The sequence below is a fragment of the Capra hircus genome, chromosome 25 (genome assembly GCF_001704415.2).
Source record: "Capra hircus breed San Clemente chromosome 25, ASM170441v1, whole genome shotgun sequence".
Lineage (NCBI taxonomy): Eukaryota > Metazoa > Chordata > Mammalia > Artiodactyla > Bovidae > Capra > Capra hircus.
In genome coordinates this window covers 6,754,752-6,776,743 of record NC_030832.1, presented here as the reverse complement: position 1 = coordinate 6,776,743, position 21,992 = coordinate 6,754,752, and positions in this window count along the sequence as shown.

Below are 21,992 nucleotides of genomic sequence, written 5' to 3'. Positions count from 1 at the left end.
TTTATTCCTTTAAACCCTGTTAATCTCTCTGCAAACTCTGAGGATACAAACCAGAGCTCTTTAAGACTCCCTGTCACGGAGTTGAGCATTCATTACCAAACCACATAAGGGAGATACTTGTGGCTTTTGGAGGCAAAAGGAAAATGTATACACGTGGAGGTAGGGTTGGAGTGAGTTCTCTTTGCTTTCCCAAGAACACCCATAAAACTGTATTTGCTACTGGGTTTCCAACCATAATACACACTTGAATTTTCTCCCTAAGTGTCCCAGACAGAGTATGAATCAATTGCTATCTTGTATGTGCCCTCCATTTATGCTCCATGGGTCTAATTCTCCTCCTGTTTTATAATCTGAGGTGCTCTGCCTTTTGGACAATGTTAAACTCCACAGACTTTTGCCTCCCTTCCTGATGAAGCACTATTTATTTACTGGGGTTATCATAGGAAACTATATACTCCTGGAGTTAAAAAAAAAAAAACAACCATTTTGTGAAAACAATATTTAATTGAGGAGGGAAAAAAAGACTAGTGCTATTCTCCAAGGTAAGCTCCTTTGTAAAAATACAGCATCTTGTATAATTGGGAGCATAGCAATCCCTTCTTTATCTCTGAAGCCTGCCTGGCAAGGGTGATTTTCGTATTGAGAAAGCGAGGATTTCCTTTTAAAAATTGCCTTGAAGAGTGAGCTTTCCGAAAATCATTCACCCACCAAGGAATGCGAAGCGAGCACACATTCATCTTAAGCTGTAGAATTAGCGTTTCCGAAGGCCCGCTTAGTAAGAAAGAAAGGGTATGGAGGATGGAGAGAAACCAGGGGAAGCAAAAGGAGGAGAAAATGAAAGAACAGAAAGAAATGCAGAGGAAAGAGAGGAGAGGGAGAAGAAACAGTGAAGAAACGGGTATCCTTCATCCCATGAAAATCGCTTCCCCTACAAAAATAATCAGGACTGTGCCTATGTGCTAAGTTGATTCAGTCGTGTCCTGCTCTCTGTGACCCCACAGACTGTGGCCCACCAGGCTCCTCTGTCCACCGGATTCTCTAGGCTAGGCAACCCACCCCTGAAGATCCTCCAGGGGATCTTCCCAACCCAGGGATGAGCCCGTGTCTCTTATGTGTCCTGCATTGACCGGTGGGTTCATTACCATTAGCACCACCTGGGAAGCCCTCCAGATTCCATATATATGCATTAATATACCATATTTGTTTTCTTCTTTTAATTTTTTATGTAGCATGATTAAGTAACCACGTTTAAAGTTAAGAATACTAAGATAACTTAAATAAAACATCAAGTGCTGTGCAGTTTTCAACGTATTTAATTGCCTTCATGTTCTTTTCAGGCGGGTGGAAGTTCATATTTCCACCTTCCAGTCAGGGCAGGACACTCAGAGAAGTTAAATGGCTTGCCTGAGGTCAAATAGCTGATAAGTGGCAGACTTTGAGTGTAAACTCCCTTATCTCTGCCCCAAAGCTCACTCCAGTTCAGTCACGGTGAGCATTTATCCTTAGAGAAATTTATTTTAAATAAAGTGGGCAACTTCTCTCAGAAATGTTCACACCACCAAGAACCAACCACCCCAAGTCCAAATGAGAAAATGTATAAGACTTCAATTCCATCAGCATAATACCCAATGTGGTGGTATTTGGAAATGGGGCCAATCTCAATGCTAGGTTTTTAAGTTTAGATGAGGTGATGAGAGTAATGCTCTCAGGATGGGGTTTGAGAGCCCCTTGGACTGTAAGGAGATCACATCAGTCCATCCTACAGGAAATCAATCCTGAATATTCATTGGAAAGACTGATGCTGAAGCTGAAGCTCCAATACTTTGGCCACCTGATGCAAAGAGCCGACTCACTGAAAAATACTCTGATGCTGGGAAAGACAGAGGGCAGGAGGAGAAGGGGGTGACAGAGGATGAGATGGTTGGATGGCATCACCGACTCAATGGACTGAACTTGGATAAACTCCAGGAGATGGTGAAGGGCAGGGGAGCCGATTCTGCTGCAGTGCATGGGGTCACAAAGAGTTGGACATGACTAAACCACTGAACGACAACAGGAGAGGAAGAGATAGGATCAGGGTCTGTCCATCACGGGATGACACATGAGAAAGTGGCTGTCTGAAAGCCAGAAGCGAGCCCTCCCCAGAGCCTGACCATGCTGGCACGCTGATTTCAAGACATCTCAGCCTCCAGTATTCTGAGAAAGACATTTCTGTTGTTTAAGCCACCCAGTTCATGATATGGGCTTCCCAGGTGATGCAGTGGTAAATAAAGAACCCCCCTGCCAATGCAGGAAACACAAGAGACTCAGGTTAGATCCCTGGGTCAGGAAGATCCCCTGGAGTAGGAAATGGCAACCCACTCCAGTATTCTTGCTTGGGAAATCCCATGGACAGAGGAGCCTGGAAGGCTACCATCCATGGGACTGCAAAGAGTCAGATGTTGACTAAGTGGCTGAGCACAAGTGAACGTGTCCACGATAGCTTTTTATAGCAGGCTGAGCTGATCATGACAGATATTAAGTTTAAGAGGTTCCTGATTTCAAAAGAACATATTCACCTTCAAAAAGAAGGGCACCTTATTTATCCATTCACTCAACGTATATTAACTGTGCCTGTCCTATTTGGATGGCCCTGTTCTAGATACTGGGGGTGGATCAATGAACAAAATACTCCTGGAGATTTCAGTTAGGGTTAGGAAACCAAAACAGAAACTGATAGAACACACATGAAAAAAAATTGATTCTGATGTTGATCAGTCTGAAGGGGACAGCAGGGCAGGGTAACGTGATGGGCAGTGTGGACACCTTTGGATTGAGTGATTAGGGAAAGCCTCTCTGGGAAGGTGACTTCTGAGCCAGAATCTGAAGGATGAGCCTGAATCATTTATACAAGACCCAAAAGGCGGGCACTACAGAAAGAACAGCAGGGAAAATGCTCTGAGGGTGAAGGATTGTGTTGAGCAAACAAAACAAGGCTATTGTGGCTTGGGAAAGTGAAAGTCACTCAGTTGTGTCCAACTCTTTGCAACCCCATGAACCATACAGTCCATGGAACTTTCTAGGCCAGAATACTGGAATGGGTAGACTTTCCCTTCTCCAGGGATCTCCCCAACCCAGGGATTGAACCCAGGTCTCTCACATTGCAGGGGGATTCTTTACCAGCTGAGCCACCAGGGAAGCCCGAGAATACTGGAGTGGGTAGCCTATCCCTTCTCCAGGGGATCTTCCCTGACCCAGGAATTGAACCAGGGTCTCCTGCATTGCAAGTGGATTCTTTACCAACTGAGCCACCAGGGAAGCCCTGGGAGAGTGAACAAAGAAAAATAAGCTCTGGTCCACACCCACCCCCAGCCTCATCTTCTCCATCTTCTAACCCTTCGAATCTAAGGCAGCAGCTGGACAGTCATGAGGGGCATTTCATATTGACGGGTCACACCTATTTCCTGCAGACAGTGAGGCCAGCAGGTGCTTTGCTTTAACACAAGTACCAGGCGCGTAAGCGTTGATTTATTTATCCAAGTTTGGGACCAGCATAGCTTCGCCATGTCTGCTCCAGAGCAGAAGACTTTGGACTGGCCCTGAAACCCAAGACAAGGGTGCTGAAGCTGAAGCCCATCACCCTAGGCTGGGTCTCACGACCACGAGCTAAGGTCTGTCGCACATGTGCCGTAAATCAAAGTAAAGCAGTATCTATGCCACCTAGCAGCCTGTTGCTTTCTTTTTATTTTTTCTTCCTTTTTTAAAGATTTTTTTTTCTTGATGTGGACCATTTGTAAAGCCTTTACTGAATTTGTTAAAAGACTGCTTCTGTTGTTTATGGTTGTTTGGGGTTTTTTATTTTGCTGCAAGGCATATGGGATCCTAGCTCCCCAACCAAGGGTCGAACCTGCAGCCCCACACTGGAAAGTGAAATCTTAACCACTGGACCACCAGTGAAGTCCCAGCCTGCTGCTTTCTAGGGACTATTCCACCTGTCCCTCTGATGACCTTCCTGAGAGGACAAAGAAAACCAGCATCACTGGATCCATCCTTCTCATGGGGCCACGGCTGAGGCAAGCGTTTCCTCCAGACCCCTTCATAAGCCAACCATCAGACTCACCAGACGTTGATGTCACTGGGGTTGGAAGGAAAGGGAAAGGGCCCATTCATCTTTGGAGCCCTGGTCACTGCAGTCAAACAGCTTAATTGACAGTGCCCTCTCTTCTTGTCCAGCACATCAACTAGGGCTTGGAAAAGCACAGCGTGGCAGCTCCTGGTGCTCACGTGCCCCTGTGGACAGGCTTGAAACCCAAGTACCACCAGTGCTGTTCTTACTGTCACTCACTGTAGCCATTTCCAGGAGCCCTCTGGGCAGGCCAGGATCTCTTCTCAACAGCATCCCTTAAGGCGAAGCTCAGAAATCGAAGAAAACCCAGGCGCCAGGAATATGCGAGGATCTAATCTTCTCTGAGAAAGTGGTGACGAGAGGCAGTAGAAAGAGACGCAAAGCAACAGGCTATCCTTGTGGCCTTGGCTGCCACGCCAAATAGTTCCGTGACTCCATACTTCACGTACCAGAGCCCCACGTCCTTATCTCCAAAATGCTTCTACGATTACTCATTCTTTTCAGCCTCGGGAATGTTTCAAGGGTCAGAAGAGAGAATGAATATGGAAATATTTTCTAGGTAGTGCAGTACTCGGTGGGGGAAGGAGAGGGTGGGATGAACTGAGAGGGCAACATTGAACTATATATATTATCACATGTAAAACAGAGAGCTAATGGGAGGTTGTTGTATAAAACAGGGAGCTCAACCTGGTGCTCCGTGACAACCTAGAGGGGTGGGATGGGAGTGGGGTGGGAGGGCGGTCCCAGAGGGAGGGGACATAGTATACAGACAGCTGATTCACTTCCTTGCACAGCGGAAACAAACACAACCTTGTAAAGCAACTAATAAAAAAAGAAACTGCTCTCATCTCTCTTCTCATCCTCCTGCCCCAAACATGAAATATTACAGGGAAAACACGGCAGATATCTAAGAATAAGGTGATGGAGTTGCGTGTTTCCTTCCTCATCATCTCATAGCTCAATTGGCTGCTTCTGTGACGACTACTAAAGAATTGAAAAGGTAGTCCCACACTGAATCAGAATCTCTGGGAGAAGGGCTTGGGAACCTGCATCTTCACAAGCATCTGGGGGATTCTCATGTGTATACATACCCTAGAACCACTGCCCTACGTTTTCCCCTTTCTCCCCGCAGAGTGCTTCTCATTGGAGGATGGAAGGTGAAGGGAACTGAAACAGACTTGAACGGCTTCCCTTTGTCTCATGTTTTAATTCCCCATTGGAAAGATCCATCCATTCAGTAGACCCCATTCATCATTTTTGGGCTGAGTTTTCAAAGCTGACCATATTACAGGCTGCTTGGTTTATAGTCTTGCATATTTCAGGGTATGCACGCTAAGTTGCTTCAGTTGTGTCCGACTCTGTGCAACGCTAGGGACTATAGCTTGCCAGGCTCCTCTGTCTATGGGATTCTCCAGGCAAGAATACTGGAGTGCCTCCTCCAGGGGATCTTCCTGACCCAGGGATTGAACCCATGGCTCTTGTGTCTCCTGCATTGGCAGGCAGATTCTTTACCACTAGCACCACCTGGCAAACCCATATTTAAGGGCATTAGGTGTCAAATCCATTTTGCTACACTGGTAAGAGTCACATACCACTTGCATTAGGACCAATACAGTATGCGTCAATTTCCTTAAATGAATGTTTATAGATGGAAATGGCCCAGAATGCAACTGAGGCTGCAGTCTTGCTGTGTGTGGCCCCATCTGATAACTACTGACCCTATGTGTACCTGAAATATAGTCAGATTAAATTAAGATCTACTGGGAGGGTACAATGCAGACCAGACTTCTCACAGCACAAGAAAAAAAAGTAAAATGTGTCATGATCATATTTACACTGAAATGATAATATTTTGGATAGGTTGGGTTAAACAAAACATATTATTACAGATTACTTTTACCTGTTTTTTTTTTTCAATGTGGCTACTAGGGAATTAAAAATTACATGTGTTTCACATTGTATTTCTAGCAGAGGGCATGGAACTTGCCTCTCCTGTAGTTGCAGAATATTTAAAACCTCAGTGCTAAGTGATCTAAATAGGATTTAAGTTTATATATTCTATACAATCTCAGTTTTTCTTTCACACATGCACACCTGCACGCACACACTGTATTCAAAATCAATACCTTTTGACTTCTTTAAATCTTCCATTTAACCCGTACCACTTTTTGATGTCAATGCCGTCCACGCACCAATCAAGGACATCTTGGATATGTGCCTCCGGGAGATGACATATGACTAGCATAACACTTGATGTTTGTTGATTACAGAACAGAGCATACTCTTTCTGAAAGTGTTCAGAGAACACTCTGAACCCAAGTGTCAACAGTGATCAACTCTGGATGGTGAGATATTCGCTTTTAACAACAACAACAACAAAAAATCAGTCCTTTTTATTCAAACTTTGTGCCCCCAAACTTGGTGTAATACGACAGCTTTCTTATACTCAGAAGAGGATACAGAAGGTCAGAGAAACTGGGATGCTTACATAAACTGAATTCCCTAGCCCAGCTCAAGTCAGAATGAGATGCTTAGTTTTAAGTAAATATGAGAGTTGAAACAGTAGCTGTACTATTGCCCTAAGCCCCAGGCATTAGTAAGACTCAGAATATTCCTTCCTTCTGTGCCCCCTAGTCGTGCTTGTTTTCCTTTGAAGAATAATTAAGATTTAATGGCATATTTTCACAGTTTTTTGTCTGCCCGCTTTCTGACTGCCTACTGTGCAGAATGCTTGCGTTTGATCCCGGTCATTACAAGAACTGTACAGTAATTGCCTATCTGGTGACTGGCTAATGGAGGTCCCCAGAGAGCGGAGATGCTGCTCTTTTGAAGTTCATCTTGTTTACTGTTGGCCCTTCTGGTTTAATCTATATCATCAGAGAGCCTTGCTCAATTATTGGCAGCCCAATCTCTTCTCATTGGGATATGGACCCTGGGTAAACACGTTTCTGCTTCTTTTTCTTTCCTTTCATTCTATTCTCTTTTTTCCTTTAATTTTTTGTTTCTCCTTTGCTTACCCAGATGGGCCCACACAGATCAAGCATGAGATGACAGGACCAGGGATCAGTAGGCCTCTGACGAAGCCCCCAAAAGCTACAGGTTGGAGAGCAACTAACCAGATGGAATGCTTCTGCTCATCATTTAAACCCGGACTGACTTCTATTCATCTTGTAGGACCCAGATCATGGAGCAACTTCTCCACAAAGACTTCTCAGACTTTACAAACACAGCTCCATCTGGCTCCTCTCTCCCTCCACTGGCTGCCATCACAACACAGATCACAATTAACTTTGATTATGTGTGTAACTTTCATCACTCTGGATATGGGAGACACACACAGCCAAATGTTATATCCCTTTCCCTCGATACCTAGCTCGGAATACCTCTCAGTCCACCTTAGATGGTTAAAATGTGTTTTCAGAATAAAGGGACATTCTTAGGTTTTATTGAAATTGCTGTTTTGCCTAAGGCAGGAAAAATTCAACACTAGATACCAGAGTTCTATTCCCTTCCTAACTCAGAAAATATGGAATTAGAGAAAAATTCTAAAAGAGGAATTTTCTGATCAGAAGAGTAGGGGACCCTGTTGCTGACTGACAGGCAAAGGTCACTAGCTAGGTGACAATTTAAAGATCTCTAGCTAGGATGCCTGTGAGGGTTTTCAGCACCACAGATGTGGACAGCGACTCCAGTTGACACAACAGCCCTTCTAAAAATGGATTTAAGCAGATCTAGTGACAGAGTCTTGGAGAAGGAAATGGCAACCCACTCCAGTATTCTTGCCTGGAAAATCCCATGGACAGAGGAGCCTGGCGGGCTACAGTCCATGGGGTCGCAAAGAGTCAGACACGACTGAGCAAGCAACTTAACTAACTAACTTAACTAACTAGTGACAGAGTCTGGAGAAGGCAATGGCACCCCACTCCAGTACTCTTGCCTGGACGATTCCATGGACGGAGGAGCCTGGTAGGCTGCAGTCCCTGGGGTCGCGAAGAGTCGGACACGACAGAGCAACTTCACTTTCACTTTTCACTTTCATGCATTGGAGAAGGAAATGGCAGCCCACTCCAGTGTTCTTGCCTGGAGAATCCCAAGGACAGTGGAGCCTGGTAGGCTGTCGTCTATGGAGTCACACAGAGCTGGACACGACTGAAGTGACTTAGCAGCAGCAGCAGCAGTTACAGAGCCTGGGCTTCCCTGGTGGCTCAGATGGTAAAGAATCTGCCTGCAATGCAGGAAACCTGGGTTCAATCCCTGGGTCAGGAAGATCCCCTGGAGAAGGGAATGGCAATCCCTCCAGTATTCTTGCTGGGAGAATCTTATACAGAGGACCCTGGCCAGCTACAGTCCATGGGGTTGCAAAGAGTCAGACATAACTGGGCAGCTAATACAGACAGACAGACACACACACACACAGAGTGAGGGTCTCTCCTGGGATTAATATCTGAGCATTAGAAGAGGAAATTTTGCTTTCCATTCAGAGCTCTAAAGTAATCTTAGAGACAGAAAATCAAAGATAAAGATTGAAAAGAGGTGAAGAAAGAGATTTTTATTGATGAGATTTGAGCTCTGGGTTCAGATATATAAGAATATAACTCTTTAAAAATGAGAGTCTAACTTTAACTTTAGAGTTAATCATTATATGAGAAAAAACATTCTTAAACTAACTTGATTTCATTGTTTCTAAATTATTCTTAATTCACAGATTTCAACAAAACCTGACTAGTTCTGTAGCCCCAATGCAGACATGTTTTATATATTTAGACAACTTGGGATTGGAAAATTTGCACCATTAACAAACTTGAAGTTCAACTGAAATTAATTATCTCAGTAATATTTTGGTTCCATAAGTACCATGAAACTGTTTTCCTGAGGCAGGCAGTGTGATAAACACTTTTTCCTTATTAGTTTTACTTAATCTTCACAACTATGTCACAAAACACAGCTACTTATTATCTTTATTCTTCACAGGCCTCTTGGCTAGAGATCTCTAAGTCATCACCTAGCTGTGACCTTTGCCTATGTTAATCAGCAACAGAAAAGCCCCCCAGAATAGTAAAATAGATGTCAATTTTGAGGCTGAACATCAAATTTAGGTCTTCCTACCTCTAACGTTCAGTTCAGTTCAGTCACTCAGTCGTGTCCGACTCTTTGCGACCCCATGAATCGCAGCACGCCAGGCCTTCCTGTCCATCACCATCTCCTGGAGTTCACTCAGACTCACGTCCATCGAGTCCGTGATACCATCCAGCCATCTCATCCTGGGTCGTCCCCTTCTCCTCCTGCCCCCAATCTCTCCCAGCATCAGAGTCTTTTCCAATGAGTCAATTCTTCGCATGAAGTGTCCAAAGTATTGGAGCCTAAAACTCTCCAAGATTATGAGATATTTAGAAAAATAATAACATTGCTTGTTAAGAATTTTTTAGGTAATATGATTAAGTAACCACATCTAAAGTAAAGAATACTAAGGTAACTTACATAAAACATCATGCCTTGTGCAGTTTTCAATCGATTTAATTGCCATCATATTCTTTTCAGGCGGGCAGAGATTCATATTACCACCTTCCAGACAGGGCAGGACACTCAGAGAAGTTAAATGGCTTGCCTGAGGTCCAATAGCTGATAAGTGGCAGAGTTCTGAGTGTGAACCCACTTATCTCTGCCCCAAAGCTCACTCCAGTTCAGTCGAGGTAAACATTTATCCTTAGGAAAACTTATTTTAAATTCTTGGACAACTCCTCTTAGAAATGTTCATCCCACCAAGAACCGAGAGGCCCAAGTCCAATTTAGAAACCTTATTAGTCTAATAAGACTTCAGTTCCATCAGCATAATTGGCACCCACCTCAACTGCATACAGTCTAATTACTTTATACTGGATTCCTCATTACTGCATTTTGAGGGGAGGCAGAAAGTGAGGGGAGAAGAGATGCATGTCTGGGGAAAGCCAGTGGAGCCTGAGACCTCCTCGTGAGCCTAAAAGCAGTTGTCCAAGGTCACTGGAGGTACTGGAGATCTAGACGCGCAGGTTACTGTGCTGTCCGCCACCTAAATTTCTGTTGGTACAGAGCTAAAACAGCTAAGAGAGGTTAATGTCCAATTTGTATTACAGGCATTAACATTTTTTTTTTTTTTAAGAACCTCCACAGCAAGGAAAACCTCAGAATTTGGTTGAACTGCTAATACTTAAATTACTTCATTTCTTCTTAAGACCACATTTCACTGGATGAGTGTGGATCTTAGCTGTTCTTTAGGACTAAGAAACAATGGACAAACGCACAATTGACACCATCTATATTTTCCAAAACTGAACCAGGAAGAAATAGAAAATCTTAACAGACCCATCACAAGCACGGAAATTGAAACTGTAATCAGAAATCTTCCAGCAAACAAAAGCCCAGGTCCAGACGGCTTCACAGCTGAATTCTACCAAAAATTTCGAGAAGAGCTAACACCTATCCTCCTCAAACTCTTCCAGAAAATTGCAGAGGAAGGTAAACTTCCAAATTCATTCTATGAGGCCACCATCACCCTAATACCAAAACCTGACAAAGATGTCACAAAAAAAGAAAACTACAGGCCAATATCACTGATGAACATAGATGCAAAAATCCTCAACAAAATTCTAGCAATCAGAATCCAACAACACATTAAAAAGATCATACACCATGACCAAGTGGGCTTTATCCCAGGGATGCAAGGATTCTTCAATATCCGCAAATCAATCAATGTAATTCACCACATTAACAAATTGAAAAATAAAAACCATATGATTATCTCAATAGATGCAGAGAAGGCCTTTGACAAAATTCAACATCCATTTATGATAAAAACTCTCCAGAAAGCAGGAATAGAAGGAACATACCTCAACATAATAAAAGCTATATATGACAAACCCACAGCAAACATTATCCTCAATGGTGAAAAATTGAAAGCATTTCCCCTAAAGTCAGGAACAAGACAAGGGTGTCCACTTTCACCGCTACTATTCAACATAGTTCTGGAAGTTTTGGCCACAGCAATCAGAGAAGAAAAAGAAATAAAAGGAATCCAAATTGGAAAAGAAGAAGTAAAACTCTCACTGATTGCAGATGACATGATCCTCTACATGGAAAACCCTAAAGACTCCACCAGAAAATTACTAGAGCTAATCAATGAATATAGTAAAGTTGCAGGATATAAAATCAACACACAGAAATCCCTTGCATTCCTATACACGAATAATGAGAAAGTAGAAAAAGAAATTAAGGAAACAATTCCATTCACCATTGCAACGAAAAGAATAAAATACTTAGGAATATATCTACCTAAAGAAACTAAAGACCTATATACAGAAAACTATAAAACACTGATGAAAGAAATCAAAGAGGACACTAATAGATGGAGAAATACACCATGCTCATGGATCAGAAGAATCAATATAGTGAAAATGAGTATACTACCCAAAGCAATTTACAAATTCAATGCAATCCCTATCAAGCTACCAGCCACATTTTTCACAGAACTAGAACAAATAATTTCAAGATTTGTATGGAAATACAAAAAACCTCGAATAGCCAAAGCAATCTTGAAAAAGAAGAATGGAACCAGAGGAATTAACTTGCCTGACTTCAGGCTCTACTACAAAGCCACAGTCATCAAGACAGTATGGTACTGGCACAAAGACAGACATATAGATCAATGGAACAAAATAGAAAGCCCAGAGATAAATCCACACACATATGGACACCTTATCTTTGACAAAGGAGGCAAGAATATACAATGCAGTAAGGACAATCTCTTTAACAAGTGGTGCTGGGAAAACTGGTCAACCACTTGTAAAAGAATGAAACTAGATCACTTTCTAACACCGCACACAAAAATAAACTCAAAATGGATTAAAGATCTAAATGTAAGATCAGAAACTATAAAACTCCTAGAGGAGAACATAGGCAAAACACTCTCTGACATAAATCACAGCAGGATCCTCTATGATCCACCTCCTAGAATTCTGGAAATAAAAGCAAAAATAAACAAATGGGATCTAATTAAAATTAAAAGCTTCTGCACAACAAAGGAAAATATAAGCAAGGTGAAAAGACAGCCTTCTGAATGGGAGAAAATAATAGCAAATAAAGCAACTGACAAACAACTAATCTCAAAAATATACAAGCAACTTATGCAGCTCAATTCCAGAAAAATAAACGACCCAATCAAAAAATGGGCCAAAGAACTAAATAGACATTTCTCCAAAGAAGACATACGGATGGCCAACAAACACATGAAAAGATGCTCAACATCACTCATTATTAGAGAAATGCAAATCAAAACCACAATGAGGTACCACTTCACACCAGTCAGAATGGCTGCGATCCAAAAATCTGCAAGCAATAAATGCTGGAGAGGGTGTGAAGAAAAGGGAACCCTCCTACACTGTTGGTGGGAATGCAAACTAGTACAGCTACTATGGAGAACAGTGTGGAGATTCCTTTAAAAATTGCAAATAGAACTACCTTATGACCCAGCAATCCCACTTCTGGGCATACACACCAAGGAAACCAGAATTGAAAGAGACACATGTACCCCAATGTTCATCGCAGCACTGTTTATAATAGCCAGGACATGGAAACAACCTAGATGTCCATCAGGAGATGAATGGATAAGAAAGCTGTGGTACATATACACAATGGAGTATTACTCAGCCGTTAAAAAGAATTCATTTGAATCAGTTCTGATGAGATGGATGAAACTGGAGCCGATTATACAGAGTGAAGTGAGCCAGAAAGAAAAACACCAATACAGTATACTAACACATATATATGGAATTTAGGAAGATGGCAATGACGACCCTGTATGCAAGACAGGAAAAAAGACACAGATGTGTATAACGGACTTTTGGACTCAGAGGGAGAGGGAGAGGGTGGGATGATTTGGGAGAATGGCATTGTAACATGTATACTATCATGTAAGAATTGAATCGCCAGTCTATGTCTGATGCAGGATACAGCATGCTTGGGGCTGGTGCATGGGGATGACCCAGAGAGATGTTATGGGGAGGGAGGTGGGAGGGGGGTTCATGTTTGGGAATGCATGTAAGAATTAAAGATTTTAAAATTTAAAAAATAAAAAACTAAAAAAGAAAATAAATTAATAAAAATAAAAGTAAAAAAAAAAAAAAGGAATCTCACTTTTTTCACCTGTAAAATCTCTTCTATGCTTTCTCTTCTACCCTCAAAACTAACACAACATTTGGAATAATGTCCTTAGGATACATTTCCAGAAATAGGAATGGTAATTCACAGGTTATGTATATTTTGAAATCTTGAGTATTTTACTAAGGATGGTACAAGGGATATTATTTTTTGTATTTGCACCATTAAAGGATTGTTTTCAGCAATGCCATGTGGTGGCAGGTGCCAAGCAACATCTTGGGAGCTCATCAAAGCAAACGTTTTTCTCTAGTGAGAAAACTATGTATATGTCATGGGATTAACTATATTCTCAAAAGTTTCCAAAGTGGATTTCTCAATACTTTCTCTGAGTCATGTTTTAATCCCCCAGCTTTACTGATGGGTAATATTGTAAATATTTAAAGCATAAAACATACTGTTTTGATATATGTATCCTTTGAGATAATTATCACAATCAAGTAAATTAACATATCCATCACCTCTCACAGTTATCTTTTTTTTTTTTTTCTTTTGGTGGGAGAGCATATAAGATCGATTCTCTTAAACTCATGCAAATATCAAGGCTTTTGACACATATTGCTAAATTGTCAACTGTGTGCCAATCTTCAGCCCTCTGAATCTCCTCTTACTTGTTTTATGTATTCATTGTCATTAGTTGGATAGGAAAAAAAAATCTAAATTTAAATTCTGTCTTTCATATTTACTTGGTATGTGACCTTAAGCAAGTCACTGGAAGATACCAACATTTGTAAAAGAGTGATCATAAAGAAAGGTAACAATAACAACAACAGCAATAGCAATAACAACACCCAATACAGTCCTGGTAGGTTGACTAGATAAAGCAGTTCTGATCCATGGGAAGGGTTTTGTCAATAATACTGTATTTCTGGGCTTCACAGATGGCTTCTTTATCAAAAATTCCACCTGCTGATACAGGAGACACAGGTCCAATCGCTGGTTGGGAAGATCCCCTGGGGAAGGAAATGGAAACCCACTTCAGTATTCCTGCCTGGGAAATTCCATGGACAGACGAGCCTGGTGGGGTACGGTCCATGGGCTTGTAAAAGAATTGGACATGACTTAGCGACTAAACAACAACAACCATATCTCTATTTATAGCAAGTGTCTATAACACAGTGCAATACATGTTTTTTCATAATAATATCTGAGGGTACCAGGAAAGGTCAGATAAACAAGATCTGCACATATCAAAGTAGACTTTCTTAAAGAGATAACATCTTGGCAGAATGGGTTCCAATTCGCTCATCACTCTCCATGTTCCATGGAACTTTGGAGACTCAAATTGTAGTCCTTCAGTCCACATCTTAAGTCAATCAGAAGCTTGCTTCTCCAGAAGGATGTTGCAGACAGAGCCCTGACTCTAAAAAGATAACAAAAATCAGAAAACAATTCCAATGCCTTTGACTGTTTCACAGTAAGCCAATCAGAACGAAGTTCAATACTTTTGCCTGTTAGCCTTGACCACAACTTCCTGGTCCCATTTTATAAACCAGTTCATGCTCTAAAAAAATATTTAAACATGTAGAAAATGCCATCACTGCACAAAAAGAAGACCGTGTTCCATGTTTAGTCCCTAAATTACATCTGCATCTTTGCAACCCCATGGATTACAGCACGTCAGGCTTCCCTGTCCTTAACTGTCTCCTGGAGTTTGCTCAAACTCATGTCCATTGAGTCAGTGATGCCAACCAACCATCTCATCCTCTGTCACCCCTTCTCTTCATCCCCTTAATCTTTCCCAGCATCAGGGTCTTTTCCAATGAGTTGCTTCTTTGCATCAGGTGGCCAAAGTATTGGAGTTTCAGGTTGAGCATCAGTCCTTCCAGTGAATATTCAGGGTTGCTTTCCCTTAGGATTGACTGACTTTATCTCCTTGCAATCCAACAGGCTCTCAAGAGACCAGATCAGCAGTAAAGTCACTTAGCTGGGCATACACATCCAAGAGGCCTACCGTGATCCTGCCTTCTCTAAGCCAAGCTTTTAAAGGAATTTCCTCTAAAAGCATGATTATGAATTCAACCCAACTTTACCAACACAGGCAACTCTGGGACTCTAACAAAGCCAAGTTATTCCACTTCATTTCAACCTACAACTTTTTTTTCAACCAGTCAGTAGGTGTAATTGTTCCAGGCCAGCCATTTTCAAGGAAATCAATATTGGCCAACAGATTAATCTTTCAATTTGTCTTATTTCATTCCTAGGGAAAAAAAAAAAAGGAAAAGAAAATCTACTAATTTCAGGATAACCACTGGCTCCAGAATATCCACAGTACATTAGGCACATTTCTTTGAAATTTCCTTCCTGTTGCCATTTGCTGGTGACCCTCTACCCATCTCAATGATATATATTTTACCACTGTCCAATAGTTCCCATTTCACATGTGACCCAGAATTAACAAGTGAAAGCTCGACATTACTGGGAGAGATTCGTTCTTCAGGTCAGGAAAGCTGAATTTTACTCATAGACCTGTCACTGGGAACTTTGGTAAGCTGTATACCTTCTCTGCAACGATTTCTTCTTGTTTAAAGTAAGGATGTAACAAGGGGTTCAGATACACTACTATGTATACAATAGATAACCAATGAGAACCTACCGTATAGCACGGGGGAAAGAAAGGTACCATCCGTTCATAGGACATATGTTAGTGTGAAAGCCACTCAGTAGTGTCTGACTCTTGGCAACCCTAGGGACTATACAGTCCATGGAATTCCCCAGGCTAGAATACTGGAGTGGGTTGCCATGCCCTCCTCCAGAGGATCTTCCCAACCCAGGGATTGAACCTGCATCTCCTTCATTGCTCCTGCATTGGAGGGGGATTCTTTACCTCTGAGCCACCAGAGAAGCTTTGATGTGACTTTTACCACAAAGAAAGAAAAAAAAAAACAACACAATAATAAAGAAAGAAGGAAAAAAAGAAATTAACTTATTTCTGTCTCATGGAGATATAGCACAGAAGTTGGTAAGTTAAGACTGGGACAGAGCTGCATGGTTTCAGATACCCAGGCTCTTCCTACCTTATTCATCTACCATCCTTGTCATATAGACCTCATGGTGACAGAGAGCTTGCTCAGCTCCTGCCTTCTCAAGCATGTCCCAGCCAACAAGAAGGAGGAAAGGCAGAGAAATGACATGCCCCATTCCTTTAAGGGAGCATTCCAGAAGACCTTCAGGACTCTTTAACCCTCAGCTAGAATTTAGTCCCAGGCCACATCTCACAGCAATGGAAACTGGAGAAGGTACACTTCTGAATCACTGAGATCAACGTGGACTATTTCATTATTTTCTTTCCATGAAAATCTACAAGAGGGAGTTAAGACAGCTCCTCAAGTCTGTTTCTGAGTAAGTATTTTGAACAAGACTCACAGAGTTCTCAAGAAGACTCCCACTCATCAGAACTGTCACAGTTTTTCTCAATTCTATCCGTTTCCCAACTCTCTACATAATCACCCACATCCTACGGAAAGGGACCAGGATGAAGACATCCAGAGTCAGAGGAAGCACTTCCCTTTTCCTCTAACAATGCCTACTTTACTTTTTTGGGAAAAAAAAAAAAAAAACTTCTGGGGTAATAAGACCAAATTTTTGTGCATAACAAGTCTAAGAAATGCAAGATTTCATGGCCACCTGAGAGCGTAGTCTACAAGGCTCAATTCACTGCCCACAGGGCACAGAGCTCGTGTATCAACCAAGAAGAAAAGGTCAGACCGACTCAGGACAAAGTAACACAAACACCACTTGGAGAAGAGATTGAAAAGACGACTACCAGTCTGACCCATCTCTCAGGGAGCTCCTACTGCGCCCCTGATTTTGTTTGAAAGTGCCCCAATAGGCTTGACTGCGCTGCATAGATGAGAAACGAGAGTCAAGGAAGTTAAGTAGCTTTGTTAAAAAGGAAACCCCTACCACGAGCAGAGGCGGTGTTAGAACTCTGTGAAGTCCGCCCCTGTCATTCTTATCTGGCTTTGTAACCCTAGCACCGATCCGAGTGACCAGTGCACGGGATCAATAAGAATTGTTTGATTGAATGCACAAGTGAAGGGGTCACTCCAAATCTCATGTCCTGTCCCCAGACGGGCCTCCCACTAAGATTAGAGTTTGTGCTCCCCCTGCTAGAAATACTTGGCACCTCAGAAGGTGATAAAACCTACAATGGAGCAGATCCCCACCGAGCTGCAGAATTGGAAACCACATCTTATCGCTGCATAATGGCCCTGGTTCCATTTCCCACATCACAGAGAATGCAGCCTAAAAGAGATTGAGTTATTCCACACAAAGACTTCACAGGAGGAAGGGGGAAAAAATGTTGTTTTGATTCACCGCCTTTTTTTTTTTTTTTTGGCATTTTGAACACAATAATGCACATTTTCATCAGAAGCTAAATGATAGTGCTTACAGTATTTAATATCTGAATTCAATTATGTTTTTGAAGGCTTATTACCATAGCAAAAGCAAAGTATTTCAGAAAATTTCCAAAGGCATCAGGGTACAATTGTTGGGGGAAAAAAGGATACACTGTTAAGGAAACTATGTATCCAGATGTAAGAGAGACATTGAGAGGGACACAGAGAAACACATAGGTAAACACACAAAAGACAGACACACACAGAGTAACGATAAATACCCCTGAATAAGAAGAATAAAGAGATAAAGAACCTCCAGTGTGACCTTCCAACACTCCTGATTGATAACATTAGTTTCCTCATCTCTCCTTAAAAAGCATCTCCGCCCACCCATTCACCATGCCTCCGATGAAGTAATTTGTCAAAGAGCAAATCTGGGGAGGGGGCTTCCCTGGTGGTGTCGTGGATAAGAATCCACCTGTCCCTGCAGGGGACGTGGGTTCTATCCCTGGTCTAGGAATAGTCAGCCAGCTGCAGAGCAACTAAGCCTGTGTGCCACAACCAGAGTCCACACTCCAGAGACCACACTCTGCAACCAGAGAGTAGCCCCCACTTGCCACAACCAGAGACAGCCCAAGCAACAGAAACCCAGCACAGCCAAAAAATTAATTTTTTAAAATAAAGGTTCTCTTGAAAGACTCTATTAAAAAAAAGAAAGAAGACAATGTGACCATTTCACTCATCTGCCTAACACCATGCTATATATATTCCATTGCCCATGAGATGAAAGTCCAGGTCCTTTGAACTGCTTCATACTGATCAAATCTGGGACAATGTGAGCATTAAGATATATAATGATAGCAACGGCTGATGACTCGTAAAATAAAAACCTACAAGTCCATAATGATATCTATGAATTCATTAGGAAAAGAAATGGGGATGCTCTTTATTTGAAACTGACAATAAATACTGAAAGAATAACAGACTTAGAAAATCACCAGTGGATGCTGAACTTGGTGGATGAAAGATTGATGGAGAACAAGATATTTACATTATCTCAAGAATTTTCTCTACCAATTGCTTATTAATTGCAATGAGAAAAATTTGAAAATACAAGGGGAAAAAAGATACAGCACTGCTCCATCACCGAGCAGTGACTTTTTTAAAGATTATTTTTAAGTGGATCATTTTTTTTTTAAGTCTTTATTGAATTTGTTACGATATGGTTACTGTTTCATGGTGTTTGGGGGGTTTTGTTTTTTGTTCTGTTCTGTTTTGCTAAGAGGCATATGGGATCTTAGCTTTCAGATCAGGGATCAACCCACACCCTCTACATTAGAAGGTGAAGTCTTAACCACTGGAATGCCAAGGAAGTCCCTGTTAGTGATTATTATTAACATGTTTTCTTTGATATTTTTGGTGAGAGAGACCAAGAGGGAAGAAGCAGGAGGAAGATGAGAGAAAGAAGGAGGGTGGACTCAGTCGTCATGCTGTATGAATTATGTCACATTGCGTCTTTCTTTGTTGATTGCATAGTTATACCATATTCATAGGCCACCCCACCAACAAGTTGCATTGGGTCAAAAATCTTATCTTTTCATCTGTGTTTAAATGTTGCTGAAATAACCTCCCTATAGTGTCTTCCTCTCTGCATGTCACACAAACCATGGTCTGTTCATTACAACCTGAGAGGGAGCTGTGCGCCTTGGACACCTTAGTCTCAGCACAGCCCAACATCAGCAGAATTTAACAGGCCACATCGATCATTTAATAGTAACAGATAGGGACCACTTTTTCTCAAGAAGTGAGCTAGCGCCCAATGATCAAGAAATCTGGGGGCTCAAGGCTCCTCTCCATCTTCTTTTGGCCCTGTGGGTTTGGTCCATTATTCAAAGTCTCCATCTCTCTGCTTTACCATGTTTATAACGGAAAAGGGAGATCTAGTGTTACGCTCACCACATTCACTCTTGCCATCTTTGGACCAAGCGACATCCATTGAATATGTTTCCTAAGCCAGACACTCCATTCTTGGGCAGGGCTACTGAGCAGAATAAAGCATCTTTCTATTAGTTGTTCTTAGCCCGTTGGGAGATAAATGATTTAAACCACAAATTATGGTACAAAACAGTGACTTTCTGTAGAAAGGGAATGTTCCTCATGGTAGAGGAGTTGAGAAGAGAATTCTATAATAATCATAAAATATTACATCCAGTCTAAACAACGGTGGTGAAGAATCAATGGGGGAATCCCATAGAATTGCAGAGAGTGGGACCAAGGGCTCTAGTCTGGTGATGGCAAACGGCTGCCACAAGATCTCCTCGTCTATGTCCTTTGCAGACATTGCTAATCAATCCTTACTTCCCTTTGAACTCAGATTTCAAAACCCTCCTTAAAAGAGTGCCTCAAAATCCTGGCGTATGGTGGGTACAGAATGCTTTAGAGTCAGTCCAATCTGGGTTAAAACTCAGCCTCTGCAACTATGGGATGCAAAATCATGGGCAAGCCAATCCACCTCTCTTTTCTAACCGAATCCCTCCCTGACAGAGTCACATGATAAATAAAATTAAGGTAGCGAAAATTCTCTCTCAGACACTGCTGGTGGGAATGCAACATGATGTGACCACTTTGGAAGATAGGCAATTTCTTTAATAGCTAAACCTAAGTTTATCATCTGTCCTAGCAATTCTACTCCTAAGCATGTACCCAAAAGAAACAAGAACATATATTCATACGAAAATTCACACGTGAATATTCCTAGCAGCATGATTCTTAATAGCCAGAACTTGTTCATCAACTTATGGCTTGATAAAGACAAGGTGGTCTCTCTATAAAATGGACTATTATTCGAAAATAAAAAAAAGGAACAAAGCAGAGACATACAACATAGATGAAACTCAAAATCATTATGTTTGCAAAAAAAAAAAAAAAACACTAGATCCAAAGCAGTATATATATTGTATGATCTCATCTATATATTAACACAAGGTAAGAAAAGGCAACTTATAGGCAGAAAAAATTGGTTCCTCGTTGCCTGGGAGTGGGGCGGGAACAATGATTAACTGAAAAAGAGCTTCGGGCAGTATTTTAGGGTGATGGAAATGTTAGAAAATTGTAACATGGACCCAACCTAAATGTTCATCAACAGAGGAACGAAGATGTGGTATACATACACGAAGGAATATTACTCAGCCATGAAAAATGAAATGATGTTATTTGCAACAACATGGATGGAGCTAGAAATCATTATACTAAGTCAAGTCAGTCAGACAGAGAAAGACAAACATTATATGATATCAATTATACACGGAATCTAAAACATTGATACCAATGAACTTATTTACAAAACAGAAATAGATTTACCAACCTGGAAAATGAACTTATGGTTACCAAAGGGGAAAGCAGGGGGTGAGACAGAAACATCCTACTATATGTAAATATATAAAGAACAAGGACCTACTGTATAGCACTCTATTTACTATCATATGATAACATAATGGAAAGGAATCTGAAAAATTATATCTATATCTCTCTCTATATGTATATAACTGAATCACTTTCCTGTACACCTGAAATATTGTAAATCATCTATACTTCAATTAAAAATGTGCTGTGGTGATGGCTTAACAGCTCTGTAAATTCATTAAAAAAATCACTGGACACTTAAAATGAGCAAATTTTTAATTGGATAAATAATACCTCAATGCAGCTGTTAAAAAAAGACATGGCAAATTTTTGCACGGAACTTGGGACTGCAGAACATATACAAACTGTCATTCCAATTCCTTTCTTTCCAAAATTCTTCTCTCTCACCCAAGAAGAATAGTCACTTCCACAGAGCTCAATAGTCATTGTTTCTTGGTAATGAAAACCATCTTGCCTCATGGCATCGCTGGCTTAAATTATATAGTTTAACTTCTAGTAGATATATTTTGAAAAGGGAAGTGAAAGTGTTAGTCTCTTAGTCTTGTCCAACTCTTTGCAACCCCATGGACTGTAGCCTGCCAGGCTCCTCGGTCCATGGGATTTCCCGGGGAAGAATACTGGGAGTGGGTTGCCATTCCCTTCTCCAGGGCATCTCCCCGACCCAAGGATCAAACCTGGGTCTCCCGCATTGCAGGCATACTATTTATCATCTGCATTACCAGGGAACACCACAAAAATACATTAACGTCCTCAAGTATGAGATAACCTCTTATTTGTTTTCATGTTCTCCTCATCAGCAGCTGGCTTTCACTTTGGCTTGTGACACAAAATTCAAATTCCAGTATTCATTAGTGGATTAAAAAAAAAAAAAAAGGAAGTATTTCTTTCCAACTGCGAATTTCTGGAAAAGGAAGTAATAACAAGAGTGGCTACTT